We start from the raw sequence: 15,000 nt of genomic DNA on the forward strand, positions 1-15,000 counted from the left end.
TAGGACCCAGAATTTCATGTATGCTAGGCGAGTGCTCTGCCCCTAAATTATAGCCTAAACCCAGAATGTATTATAATCTAAAAGAACTTTAGAACAACAACAGAAGAAAATAAATAAGACTTAAGAAGGACAAACAGAGAGGTGGAACAATTTATAAATAAGAGAACGAAAATCCACAAAAAGTCTCACATATCAGCCAACTTTGCCTAAAATCAAATGGAAGGCAGTTGGAAGAATGTACCACACTTCCCCACCCCCGAACAAAAGGAAAATCAGAAATGATGAATTATGTGATTCAATGATCACGTGAAAAACTGTAACAAATGGCCAGGAGGAATAATCAGAAATAAATACTAAGAAACCTAAGCATACTTTCCTATCTATATAAATGGTTGAGGCAAAAGGATGTTTGAGTCCAAGGACACAAAATAGAAAAAGAACAAAAGAATAGGTTAAAATACTGTGTTTAAAAAATAGCGCAAAGTCAGATAATGGGATTAAAGAAAGCCCTTCCTAGCAGGTTCAATCAGCAAACTAAAGATTATGAAAGGTGCAAGAGTAAAAAACAAAAACAGGTAATGGGGTTCGAACCCACGCCTCCATTCGGAGACCAGGATCCTCAGTAGAGAAAGCAAACGCTTGAGTCTCGCGCCTTAGACCACTCAGCCATCCTGACCCATATTCTCATTAACAGGAATAATCATTTATTAGGAAAACCATCCAGTTCCTGGCTCTATCCGGAGTACTGGAATGAAAAATTTTAAATGTTCTGTAAGTATAAAGTAAAACTGGGGTTGACGATAGGGATGGAAGGGGGCAGGAGGGGGGAAAGAGAGAGGTGATTACGCACTTGGACAACCCTTCCCCGGGAGGCAGTGGCTGTGACTTGCAGTTAGGATGTCCTGGATCCGAGTACCGGAGTCGATGAGATTTCTTGAATCCGAGGAAAGAGTTATACGAACCGAGTGAGAACTTCGACCAACTCTGGTAGCGCTCTCTTTTTCTGGCAATAAAATTCACAGCCCTATTGCACCTTCTTTTTGGCATTTTCCACCCTGATCCTGATACTCTTTTCATTTTTCTTCTACAGGTTGTGATACCCCTAACTTTATTTGATGATCTAGAAAAGGGGATGTGAACTGAAGGCCTGTGATATCTGACATGAATGAACGAACGGAGTGAACCGAGTAAGGCGTGGTCATTCCTGGTAACAGCGTCTGTTCCAGTCTCTCTTTTGTTGCGTCTTCTTCCTACCCTCACCCCATTTGTCTCCTCTTCCCACTCCCTTTTCTCGCTGAGACCTATGATCCAGTGTCCAAGACTTTTCACAATGGGGAGGGCTTCCAGCATTGTAGAAACTAATAGTACATCAGTAACTGCGCTGCTTGCTACAAGCGTCTCTGTGGGTGGACAGAGGTCAAAGGACAGTCAGCTGCTGCCCTTTCCTTCTGTGTGGTTTCCTGACCTAACCCTAACTTAACTATCATTACAGCACAGTGCAGATTAGTAGGAAGGATGCATTAAAGTCTGAGCAAGCAGGATGTGATTCATACTCCGTCTGAGAGCAGTAACAAACAAAGCCCTGGTGTAAGCGACACCAGAAGGGAAAGAGGAGCCATCAGCTTAATCTGTATTATGATTATTAATAATGAGTAGCAAATAGTACAAGCCACGTGCAGATATTTAGTATCATTATTTACACACAACAAGCTTGGTTCTACTCCAGACAAGGGCCGTCCTATGATACTGGATAACAACAGCACAAGACAAATGTTTAGAATATGAAATCTAAGTGGGAATCCTCATCAATGAAACAAATGTTTGAAATATGTTTTTAAGGTAGCATTTCTTTCCCCAGCACAGGAGACAGGCTTTCTTAGAAGATACTTCAAAATTAATTCATTTTGTTTGCACACCCATGGGGATGCTGGAGGGCAACCACAGGAACTGGTTTTTCCCTTCCACCATGTAGGTCCCAGAGATGGGACTCATGTTTCCAAGCTTGGTGGTAAGCACCTTTACCTACTAAGCCATCTTGAAAGTCCTGAAAGAACCTTTGACAAGGCCTAACTACTGGAACATAGAGATGCTCAGAATGGTTTGAGCAGAACTCTCAAACAGCATGTTGCAGCTAAAGCTTTTAAAGCAGTGGTTCTCAACCTGTGGGTCTCAACAAGGTGTCAAATATCAAATATCCTGTATGTCAGATAGTTACATTATGATTCCTAACTAAAGGAGCAAAATTATAATGATGAAGTGGCAGTAACTTTATGGTTGAGGGTCACCACATCGAGAACTGTATTATAAGGTGGTAGCATTAGGAAGCTTGAGAATCAGTGATTTAAAGGCTACTGTTCTTTTAAATAAGAATATCTATAATCTATTAGAAGATTTGTCAATACCTATGATGACGTGTGTGTGTGTGTGTGTGTGTGTGTGTGTGAATGGATCATATTTCAAAACCAGCTGATCAAATAAACACCTGGAAAATCCCATCTTCTCTGTTGTCACCTTTGCCTATGTCTTTTGATACTACAGGTATTTAAACTATGGCTCATGAATGAATGACTATTGAATGATCTGAAAAAAAAACTAGTTTGGATGAATCAGTCCATCCAGTCCTTAATAAGTTGGAGCATGAGTCTGAATGAAATGAACAAATTAAAAACAAACAAAGCTTTCATAAAACATGGCTTTGGTGTCTGTAAGGGTGAGAAAAACACCAAGAAGATGGCAGCATCTTCTTTTCCCGTCCTTTGATTCTCTTGAGGATTATCCACAGTCGCTCTAACATCTCTAAACACAACCTCTCCCTCCTCATTCTACCTATAAGCTGTCAAGGCAGCCTGATCTCCAAGGGTTTTTAGATGAATCCACTTCTACAACCATTGATTCTTGGGATAATCTTTATTCTTTCTTAAGTCACAAAAATTATTTTTCTTGGCTATTTAATGTAAGTATTGTATGGAGGGGTTGAAATAACACAGGTAGCTGAGCCAGACTTTTGTAAGACCCTGGTAGTCCTCAAAGCCAAGGAATCTTTCAGCTCTTCCCAGAACCTTAAATTACTTACAGAATTAAATTGTTTCTAGGATGATCAGAAGCATGTTTCCAGAGCCCGGGGACTGGCAGTGCATTGAGTTTTTATTCCAAGGGTCCAGACTTTGAGTTCCTATTTAGGCAACAAAAATCAATTTTGACTTTGGCAGATTTGATCAGAATAAATTAATTATAGAAATTAAAACCTGGTCTACCTTTACTCATCTGTATCTCCCAACTTGAATGATTTGTGGGTTCTCTGATGTTTAGAATTGTGGTCATAGAAAGGAAAAACAAAAAAACAAATGAAAACACTTCAGTTTAATTATTTAGCGTTATGATTGCTTTATGTTCCCTTGTATGGTATAGGAGAGTTTCTTATTCTAGAGGTAGGATTAGTTTGGCCCTATTCACAAACAGACTCTGGAGAGCTGTGACTTTGGTCTTTTGATCTCAGAATTCACATTGTATCACACACTGATGGTCTAAAATTCTAGCAAGTTCTTTGATTATGTTAGAGCATACACAAGGTCTGCACAAATTCAATCCAGACACAATCCCAGGGTGAAGTGTACACAAAGTCCCAACGCTAACCCCGAAACTATTTGCAATTGGTACTTGCTCTTGAGAAGGAAAATCAACTACATTTTAGGCCATGCCTCATGCTCAAGCATAGTTGTTAACCAACACAAAATGAACTCTCTGTGGGCTTTTTTGTTGTTGTGCAACAGTGTATGGTCTCATAGAAAATACTGCTGTTTCCAACTCTCTCTCTCTCTCTCAAACTGTGTGTGTGTGTGTGTGTGTGTGTGTGTGTGTGTGTGTGTTTGTTCATGAGACAGACAGAGACAGACAGAGACAGACAGAGACAGAGACAGAGACACACAGAGAGAGACAGACAGAAAGGGAGAGAGAGTGAGAGAGAGAGAGAGAAAGAGGAAGAGAGAGAGAGAGAGAAACAACATGAAGTTGAAGTTGAATAAATAGGAAGGTTGGGAGAATCTGGGAAGAATTGGGGGAGAGGAAGAAGATGACCAAAATAAATTGTATGAAAAATATATGAAATTCAAATATAATTTTAAAATGTAATTTAAAAAAACATCGTGTTGGCTAGTGTGTTTTCCTTACAAGGACATTCTCCTTATTCCATGATTTAGATAATCTGTAATGAATTTATTTATTTATTTACTTATGTGTGTCTAGTACTATATGGACTTCTTTTGAGATTTTAAATGGGGTTTGGGCAAAAAGTCGTTTTTACCTACTGGATGATGGCTACTGAGATGTTACTAGGCAAGTCAAAAGTCTAAGGTAGCTCTGGAAATCACAGCTTGTCTGACTATAAACTTTACATGTGATGTTTGTATATTCTAGAATTCTGTAGATAATTAATAGAAATATAGTCAAACAATTTTTGACGAGTCGGAGGTCTATAATCTTAGAGCTTGGGTTAAGCCCATGGAGGAGGATAATGGTCAGCTCTAGGTCAGCCTGGGTAGTAAAATTTGAGCCTATCTCAAACAAACAAAATAATATAACATACACCTGCGATTGTAGACCTCTTGGCTGGTGGCATGTATGAAACTGAATTTTTCCTGAAACACTGGGAAAAAAAATGAAAAGTGATGTGTGGGGGTGGAGAGGGGTGGAGGGGTTGTGTAAATGTGACTTTTTGAGAGCAAAATAATTAAACAGTTAATTTCCAGTAAAATGATAACCTAAGACGTTGCATTTGATTATCTCATATCTTTCCATTCACCAACTTAGAAATTCAGACGTGGAAACTGATGTCTTAAAGTGACAGGTACAAGGAGAGGTAAGCTTGTGAGCCAGCCAGTGGCTCTGAGCCCTACAGCCCAGCTCGGGTTATTACTGCGGCTCCGGACACTCCCATATCACCCCACTGAAGGGTCCGAATTCAGCTCCCAGAGACTCCTGGGAACTGAAACAGATGAACCCAGCAGAGTTCCGAAGGAGTTGGATGAACGTTCCTCTCGGAAAGAAGGCTGTAGGGGCTGTCCTAATCAAACTGGGTGTTCTGATCTGATTCAAAATAATTCCACAAAACGCAGCCCGATAGAACTCATTTGGTGACCACCAGATAGATCAAGGTCATCATCCTGTTATCCCAAGATAGAAACAAAAGTGGCTATACGTGTCTGTGAACTCCCCGTCGGAGAATCCAACCCCGGTCTGCCGCGTGACAAGCTGGGATACTCACCACTGTGCTAATGAAGAAATGAGGGAAAACGTGGTGATGGTAATAGAAGTCCCAATGAAGAGCTATTTTCCTCCCCTCGTCTTTTACTTCTTTTTTCTTCTCTTCTCTTTCTCCCATTTTCCCCCTTTCTCCCTTCTCACCGACGCCCTCTGAGCAAACACAAAGCTCTTCATCTGCCAAAAACTGCTAAGACGTGAATTCTTTCAAATAACAGCAAAGAATAAAAGATAAAGCATGTGTACATAAATTTAATAAACAACATCAAATAAGCATTAAGATCTTTAAAATTTGCCGAAAGAAACAGAGACAGGGTGGGGGAGGAAGGGAGGGAGGGAGGAGGGGAGGAGGGGGGGAGGGAGGGGGGAGGGAGGGAGGGAGGGAGGGAGGGAGAGAGAGAGAGAGAGAGAGAGAGAGAGAGAGAGAGAGAGAGAGAGAGAGAGAGAGAGAATATGAATGTGGGTCCAAGTGTAGTGTCTCAAGCCTGTAATCCTAGCTCACCGGAGCCAGAGGTGCATGGATTAAGTCACCAGACCTGTCTAGTTCCAGGCCAGCCAGGGCTACAAAGACCCTATCTCCAAAAGACAAAGCAAATAAAAGATGAATTGTAAGTGAGGAGGGTCGTGGGGAGGAAGAAAGCAAAAAAAAAGAGCTGGAGAGATTGTTCAGCCGTTAAAGGCTAAGTTCACACCTTAAACAGCAAACTATTAAATGTTGTCTTGTCTAAGGAAAGGACAAGAACCAGGCTCGCGCGGGTGAGAGGTGCTAATCCAGATGACTAACACACGAAAACCACAACTTTCTAAAGATGTTAGAGTAACAGATTAGCCTCCTTCTAAAACACTGCTGCCCTAATTTAAAGAGAATTAAATTATCATGTATATGAATAGAAAAAAAAAAAACAAACCCGGATGTCTCACAGATACTATATCTTCCCAAATTACTAGATCTAATCAGTATGATTCCAATTAACTTTATTTTTTCCCCTCTCTTTTATTTTATTTGTGTTTGTGTGAGGCAGGTTCTCTCCATTTGTATGTGGCCCTTGGTGTCCTGGAACTCCATATGTAGGCCAGTCTAACTTGCCTGCTTCTGCCCCCTGAGTGCTGTGATTAATGGTGTGCACCTCACACCCAGCTATCCAATTAACTTTCAAAGAATTTCCCCCAAGAACTTAATAAGCTGATTGTAAATTGTTACTGCTTTATGTATATACTGTATTATGTTTGTATCATTAAAATACATCCTTCCAAGTGTTAAAAGGGTTTTCTTAGGAGCTGGGTGTGGTCCTGAGGGGCTGTAGAGTGGAAAGGTCCCTGGATCTCTTTGTTTTTCTGCCCAGTGTTGCCACCTTGAATATATCTCCTCCTGTCCATTTTTAGGGTGGCTCTTTTAATTGGTTCATTGAGAATAAGTGGCAGGACCTTTGACACAGGTTATAACCCCCAAGTTTGATAATAGTGACCATGAAATGACAAAGGCACATTATTGGGGTGTCTGCCACTCACAGTGATTTGACGGTGAGCAGAGAGAAAAGATGGAAGTCCCTGGCTGCTGCTGGAGTCATTTACTCCAGGTATATTTTTCTAGTTCCATTTCAGCAGCGCATGCTGCTTTTTTAAAAAAGATTTATTCATTTATTATATATAAGTACACTGTAGCTGTCTTCAGATACACCAGAAGAGGGCATCAGATCTCTTTACAGATGGTTGTGAGCCACCATGTGATTGCTGGGAACTGAACTCAGGACCTCTGGAAAAGTAGTTGAGTGCTCTTAACCGCTGAGCCATCTCTCCAGCCCTGCATGCTACTTTTTAACCTCTGCTTGGTGAAGCAGAAAAACGAGTGTAGAGCCTTGAAGTACAGCTGTTTTCTGACAAAGGAATCTGAACAATTTTCAGACACATTGTTTGGAATAAAACGTCCATTTTGAATAGGGGTCACATAAAGTTTACATTTCATGTTTACATTTACCTTCCTGGGTAACACCCTGTTTCATGGAGGGCAATTTGACTGGATATTAACAGAATTACATATGCATCAGTCATTTCTCCCAGCAATCCCGGTTCTAACAATTTATCCTGAAAATCTATATCCAACATAAAAAATATTAATTTTTTACTCTGTCGTTATTGGAGAATATTGAAAATAACATGAATGGACAAGCATAGGAGGATATTTGAATATAATAGATTGGCACTTCTGAGCTTTGGAGGATTGATTTCCACTACTATAAAACCAAACAGCAAGAGGCAGCATAGATGAGTCTCGGCAGAAGACAGGAGGATAGGCCATTCAGTTCCAGTCTTGGCTACATACAGACTTCGAGACCAGCATAGGCTACAAGAGGCTCATAAAGAAAGGAAGGAAGGGAGGAAGGAAGGAAGGAAGGAAGGAAGGAAGGAAGGAAGGAAGGAAGACAACAACAACAAAAACGGTGAAAATAAATGTCTCTGGTGTACTCTCAGACAGAAGAAGAAATTCTTAAACTGTATCTTTTCACCTTTTCCTGTATTAAAATAGAGATAAAGGATGAAGATGACTGGCATGATACTTTTGGGTAAATAGGAAAGAATTAGACAGCAGAGAAAGAAAGGGAGGGGTGTGATGTCACCTTCTTTATCTTTGTTCTACTTCTAGCTTTGAAAATGTCACATTTCAGGTATGTATAAAAGTAAACACTAGAATAAGGGACATAGTGAAAGTGACATGGACTGAATTCTTTCATTTCATTTCTCTTCTTTTTTGAACACAGACATTCTATTGCCCCAATTGGCCTTCAGCTTGTGGTAATCTTTCTGCCTCAGTCTCTCCAATGTTGGTCTTACAGACGATGGGCCATCAAGTCTGGCTAAACCTAATCATTTCAAATGAAAAAAGAATGAGACTGGAAGTGAACACAGTAGACTTGTGAATAGAGCATTTGGCTAAAGTTCCTACTACCAGGCTCAAGGGTTGAGATCCACAATGCTGAATTCCCACAACCTTCCCTTTAAGTGACTTGGTCTAGCAGGTTGCACAGAGAAATATGAACTCAAAGGCCAGGATGAATCATTTCAAAGGAATTTTTTGGAGACAGGTTACCATATAGCTCAATGTTGCCACTGAGTTTTATTTTATTTTAGTATATGTTAATTATACATAATGAATCTTATTGTGATGTTTTACATATGTATGCAGTATTCATTCCCCATCCATAGCCTTCTCTTATCTCCTATGCGCCTCATTCCAAAATCAGAGTCATAAAACAGGAACTAAATCTTCAAGAAACATGGCATTCCAAAAGGCAACCCCCCATGCCCTGGAGCCCAGGGGTCTAAGGAATAGGTAACCTGTACACTTTAAAGAAACAAATGAACAGATTTACTTCACTTCAAAAACTGGTCCTCAGACTTTTGTTCAAAGACCCTCTTGTCTGGTCTCCACCACTGCCCCCGATAAGGAGAAGAAAATTTTAAAGGAATGTTCTCCTACTAACTCCACCACTGGATATTTTTACTTGGTTCACTTTTATTTCCTTTGATGAAAGAAAGTCTTGTTGTGATTGTGCTTTTGCTCTTCCCTTATTCTATCACAAAATATGTGACCTTTCGCCTGAACAGGGACTTGAACCCTGGACCCTCAGATTAAAAGTCTGATGCTCTACCGACTGAGCTACCCAGGCTCTTATAGAGTAGCTTATGTCATGATAAAAGTGATTCATTAATCACTAAAATACGTGAAATTCAGAGTTTGTGTCTGTGCCCCGCCCCCTAAAGTTACAGTTTTCGTGTCCTGAGCAACAGTACAATAATCAAACCTTATTTTTTTTTTCCGGGAATTCCGTTCAAAACGTTTATTAGTTGCACAATTATCATGTATTTATCTCGGAGGAGGGAACGACCACCTTTAGGATAAAGTGCTTTAGGTTATGACCCACTCTAGCTTCTTTTCCAACTCTACAGAAGTCACGACGAGTCGTGGCGGGGACAGATGGTTCCAGTTCATCGTCTTCTGTGCTCTTTCAGACTTGACAGTTTTCTGAAAGCTTACTTAACCCGAAACTCTAACCAAGCTCCGTATGTTTGCTACAATTTTTATCTGGTTTTGGGTTTAGTACTCCAGACTGAGCCCAGGGTCTGGTGCAAGTTATGAGAGTGAGCTGAAGCCATGGCCTCCCTACAGTGTTAGTTTACAGTCTAGAAACTCTGGACGAGAGGCAAAGATGGTTACAGAACCTGCAATACAGAAAGTATACACCATGGTGTTCTGTTTCCCGTTATGTTAAATTCTTTAAAACGTTGAAGATTTCGATACAGTCCAGTTTTCTTCTACAGCTTCATCTCCTATTGCTCTCAAATGCTTTCTTTGCTCAAGGCAATGGAAAGAAAATGCCAACTAGCAGAGGATGGTTTCGATCCATCGACCTCTGGGTTATGGGCCCAGCACGCTTCCGCTGCGCCACTCTGCTATATTATAATAAGTCTTTCCCAGTTATATATCAATATACATACTTCTACCAATCCTTTTTATATGCATTTTCTGGAATTTGTATCATTTATCTAAGGTTCTTTTAAAGCTGTCGCCAAAAAAGAGTAACATGTCTTCGCAACCTGCTTAAGAAAGCCGAATACCGGGGTTGGGTATTTAGCTCAGTAGTAGAGCGCTTGCTTAGCAAGCTCAAGGCCCTGGGTTCCGTCCTCAGCTCCGGAAAAAAAAAAAGCCGAATACCAAAAACCTTTCTAAGAACATGTATTTTATTTGTAATGGTATTACATTTCCTTGGACTGATAAATTTAGAATACAGGTCCACCCTCTCACACCACTTTCGGTCTCGGCTTCGGTACTGGACTTCTGACATGCTCTTGTTCTCCCTATACATTCAGAAAGCCTGATTGTCACTTCCTTCTCACACTCCCACACTGCTTTGCTTTGGGAAGTCTGTGACATACAATTTTGCTCATTAATGTTTTTTCATGACTCTTTTCTCTCTTGGTGTACAAAGGATTCAACCCATGGCTAGGCAAATGCTCTACCATTAAGTTATATTCATACACACACACACACACACACACACACACACACACACACACACACACACACACACACACACACACACACACACACGTCTGTGTTTCTTGTAGCCCGACTTGACCTCAAACTTGGTATTTACCCAAAGCTAACCTTGAACTCTTGATCCTCCAGTCTCCACCTTCCCTCTTCTAGAGTTAGAAGCCCATGTTATCCTGACCTGACCTATTGATTTTTATAATGAGACAGGGTCTTGCAAAATTGCCTAGGTTGGTCTTGAACTTGATGAGCTCCGTCTGACTCTGGAACTATAAGTATACATAAAAAAATTCTTTTTGTTTTTCAAGAAAAGAGTTTCTCTGTGTAGTCCTGGTTGTCCTGGAACTCATACCCTACCCAGGCTGACCTCGAACTCACAGAGATACACCCGACTCTGCCTCCAAAGTATAGGGAATAAGGGCAAATGCTATCACCTCCCCTTGTCTTAATAACTGAAATTCTTTTTTTTTTTTTCAACTGAAATTCTTAATTAACCATGTTAAGGTCACTTTGTAGCCTAGACTCGAAATTTCAGGAATCCTTCTGCCTCAGCCTATTGAATGATGGGATTGCACAGATTACCCAAAACAGTTAATTTGTTTTATTTTTAAACATGTGTCTTATAGGCTAAATTGAAATGGTAGCTTTTGCACAGTATGCATGTGCTCCAGTCAAAGCCCCAATCCCTTTTATGGGAGAAGGGAGTACAGGAGTCAGTTTTCTCTGTCTGACTGCAGTTCTAAGCTTCCTTGAGAGTCTCTGCCTAGAAGTTATAGAGTCAGGAACCAGCACTTCTCAGGGTGAGGCAGTGACTTTTGCCCCTGCCATCAGCGGGTATCTTGTCTGGCATTGGCAGGATAGGTCTTCTGATCGATCTTATTTATGTTTCTTTAAGCTCTAGGGTCACAGGTGTCCATCACCATGCTCGGATTAACACATTCAGAATTTTAACAGAACTTTCCACTTCTTTTCAGGGCTGCACATTCAGTTTTTCTCTGGGGCTGAGAGTCACACAGCTGTTCTGTTGACACATGTCCTACTGTTTATTTCTCTTTCTTGAGCTTCCCAGCTTTCTTTTTCTTACCCTTCAACACATATGACCCGGACACAGCATTTGCAGTAAGGGGACTGATTCAAGAGAAGAGTCTGGAGCCCTAAGTTTGACATCTCAGTGCTCAGTGTTACTTAAGCTAATTCCTCAATAGCTTTGTGGACATGGTCATGGGCATATACCGAAATGCCTTTAAAGTGAATTATATTCCAGTGGGGACATAGAAGACGACAATGAAGAATGTCTATAAGAACTAAATATAGGAAAGAAATGTTGAGTGCTGGTCCTAGCAGAAGACGTCTTCATTTTTTAGTTAAGTGATTTTCTGTTCAATTATTATTTTTTGTATTAGTCTACAAAGTAATGGATTTCTCTACAGCATCTTTATACATATGCATCATTATTTTGTTTAATTTTGTTCCCTCCCTACTTGCCTCTTTCTTCTGACTTGCCTTCCTCCTTCTGAGTCCTTCTCCCTTCTGCTCTCATGACAGACACATTACCCGCTACCTTGTGTAAGTGTGATCTCTTTCTCTTTCTCTTTCTCTCTTTTTCCTTCTTCTCCTCTTTTGTTTTGTTTTGTTTTGTTTTATTTTTTTTTTTTTGATACAGGGTTTCTCTTTGTAATGCTGGCTGTTCTGGAATTTAATCTGTAGACCAGGCTGGGTTGGAACTTCTAGATCTGCCTGACTTTGCCTCCCAAGGGCTGGGATACCACTACCTGGCAAGAGTGATATTTTCAGTGAAAATCTTCCCCCACTCCTTTTCCTCCTCCTCCTCCTCCTCCTCCTCCTCCTCCTCCTCCTCCTCCTCCTCCTCCCCCTCCTTCTCTTCCTCCTCTTCCTCCTCCTCCTATTTCAGGATTTTTTTTGCATTCTAGGGTAGCCTCAAGCTCAGGACAATTCTCCTGCCTTAGCCCTCTGAGTGCTGGGATTATCTGAGAAATAGGTTCTTAAAGCTTGCAGTCCTACTTATCTGCACCAACGCTAGGTTCCTTTATTAGTAGCACAGATGAGATAAAGGAACACAGGAAATGGGAATGTTACTTGGAGTAACATTCAAGATCCTTTGAAAAGTGAAACAAAAAAGCTTCTGTCAATAGCAAACAGTGCACTGTCACGTGCTGTATTTTCCAAGTCTCCATTTGATAACTCCTTTTTTGGGTCATTAATTTTTACAAAACATATAGTGTTCTCTTCATTCTTGCTGTTTCAAACTGCTGGCTTTCATCACTGCTAAGAACAAATAAAACAGAACTACCTATGCCTTCCCAAATCTCCCATTATTTACTTATTTCCTGCTATAATCTTAGCATCTTTTTTCTGTATATTCCTGGCTGTTCTCCTAGATGGAATTCCAGAGGATTAAATGATAACTCAGCAGCAGGTAGAGCTTCTGCAAAGGATTCCTAACTTGGCTCTCTTTGAGATTTAGCCTTATTTCTTCTGCTTCTTGTTATTTCTGTGGAAGACACTAGCCCAGAAATCTCTGAAGCATGTGGCTCTACTTGAGAGGCAAGTGCTTTAACAAAAGGTTCGTGTTGAGGGATTATTTACTGCATTTTCTTTACACTGGGCTGAGGGGTGAGTGCTGTTAGACTCTGCCTTTTCCTAGTTATTACTATGAGATCCTGGACTTTAAGCACAGAAAAACAATTGGAGGCTGCTTCAGAGACCTCTCCTTCAGCAGTTGATTCAGTTATCCCTGGGCTGAGTCTGTAGTTCTGCTTTTCCTCTTCTTAGAAAGGACTAAACTTTGTTTCCCAGCAGTCTGTGCATCTGTCATTGGATATTTAGGAGCAGAACTGTTTTGCTGGGAGCTTTCTGGGGTGACTTGGAGCCTAGTCCAGGATTGTCTAGACCTAGTAACCAGGTCTTTACTTTTATTAATTTAGCTATTTTCAGGTCAACCCCAAAAGGCAGTCCAAATATCCAGACATGAGCTCAACCTGGACTATAGGAGGATTTTATGGGTTAGATAAAAGCCAGCATTCTTCAGGAACCTGTGAAACTGATTCCCGTCTACCAAAAGGAGTCTTTTTTTTCCCTATTTCTGGCAGAAGGGACAAATGGCTACCCATGGAGCCAGGCTCCTTCAGTATCACAAGTCCCTGTCACATTTCAAAGTTCACGCCAGTGTCCTAGCCCATCTCACCTCTGCCCCTTCTATAAATTCCTTCCAGCTCACAGACCTTTCCCCACAATCCAGCTGCATCCTTATAACCCTGCTATTCTTAATTTGCTCTCTCTGTCTCTCTGTCTCTCTCTGTCTCTCTGTCTCCTCTCTTCCTGTGTCTCTTACTGTGTTTCCTCTATTCTCCACCCCCTGCTATTCTCTCTCACAGTTAACTCTGACCATGTGCAGCCTGCTGACTGTATTCAGTCTATTTTTTTGTCTCTCTGCTCTGGACTCTTCCAGATACCTCTGGCTGTTCTTTCTCTCTTATCTATAATAAAAACCCTTAACCATACCTTAGAGTAATTATATAAGTAGTTTATTAAACTATATTCTTTGTCAGTTTTTTTTTTTTTAGATATGATGTCTCTATGAGAGAGTAGGAGTTGGAGTTGGACAGATTCTCTGATAGGTGGACAGATAAGAAGAGAGACCATGGCTAGGTAATAAAGGAGGAGAACTTCCAAAATTATCAACTTCTTTCTCACCCTTCTGACCTGACTGACACAAAATCCTGTTAGTTTAAAACAAAAGCCTTGTAGACTTGTCTCCACCAGCAGGTGGGGGTTGGACCAGCTGAACAAGTGTGAGGCCTGATCAGGACATGATCCACATAATTGTCAGCCAAACAATTACCAATCTTTCTTAAAACTGACCAACTCTAAATTAGGGGAGGAAAACTATACAGAGTCTTTAAAACTCCAGCCCTTGAGAAGAAACTGGTTTTTTTTTTGTTGTTGTTGTTGTTTTTTGTTTGTTGTTGTTTGTGTTCTTTCTTTGTTTGGTTTTGTTTCTGGCCTTCTTAGTTTCCCCTCCTTCCCTTTGTTTTATAGATGGTCTTTTTCTCTGTGTGTCTACTGCATGTGTGTGTTTCCTCACCTTCCATAACTGCTTTTTTTCTACTGATGGCTCTGTTTGCTGCTGCCTACAGTGCTTGAGAGATTTTTCTGCTTCTACCTATTGCACTCAAGATTTTTTTAGAAATTTTTTTAGAAAAAAATTCATGTTAGAAAAAAATGAACCCTAGACTGTATTATCTAAGGAGCCGAGGCTAGACTTGAAGTTAAGACCTTCTGAGACCTTCTGCCTCAGCGTGGATTGTAAGTATGGACCTGTGTGTGTGTGTGTGTGTTACATTTCTTTTTCTTTTAATTCATTTATTATATATAAGTACACTGTAGCTGTCTTAGATACACCAGAAGAGGGTATCAAATCTCTTTACAGATGGTTGTGAACCACCATGTGGTTGCTGGGAATTGAACTCAGGACCTCTGGAAGAATAGTCCGGTGCTCTTAACCTCTGAGCCATTTCTCCAGCCCCATGTGTTAGATTTCTAATGGTGGATAGTTTCCCTATTTATTTCTTGGAAAAGGGATCCAGTCATGCCATATGTTTAAAGAATTTGGGCCAATGAGATGGCTTAGAGAGTAAGGAACTGGTTGCCAAGTCATTCACAGGACTCATATG

The 15,000-nt window shown here is 40.7% G+C and overlaps 1 long non-coding RNA gene and 2 other non-coding genes across 3 annotated transcripts in view; 1 reads left to right on the forward strand and 2 right to left on the reverse strand.

Annotated features, from left to right (window-relative positions):
* The window catches only part of LOC102555506 (uncharacterized), a 29,333-nt gene extending 26,838 nt beyond the window's left edge, over window positions 1-2,495 (forward strand). Inside the window, exon 5 of the long non-coding RNA XR_596799.4 lies at window positions 1,091-2,495. This is a non-coding gene — a long non-coding RNA (uncharacterized LOC102555506). The remainder of the gene's footprint in view (window positions 1-1,090) is intronic.
* A 6,353-nt stretch (window positions 2,496-8,848) lies between these two features.
* On the reverse strand, window positions 8,849-8,921 carry Trnak-uuu5 (transfer RNA lysine (anticodon UUU) 5). Its single transcript has one exon. It is a non-coding gene; the product is annotated as a tRNA-Lys (tRNA).
* A 714-nt stretch (window positions 8,922-9,635) lies between these two features.
* Window positions 9,636-9,707, reverse strand: Trnam-cau9 (transfer RNA methionine (anticodon CAU) 9). Its single transcript has one exon. It is a non-coding gene; the product is annotated as a tRNA-Met (tRNA).
* Between the last annotated feature and the right edge of the window lie 5,293 nt (window positions 9,708-15,000).

Source organism: Rattus norvegicus, chromosome 17 (assembly GCF_036323735.1).
Source record: "Rattus norvegicus strain BN/NHsdMcwi chromosome 17, GRCr8, whole genome shotgun sequence".
NCBI classification, from domain to species: domain Eukaryota; kingdom Metazoa; phylum Chordata; class Mammalia; order Rodentia; family Muridae; genus Rattus; species Rattus norvegicus.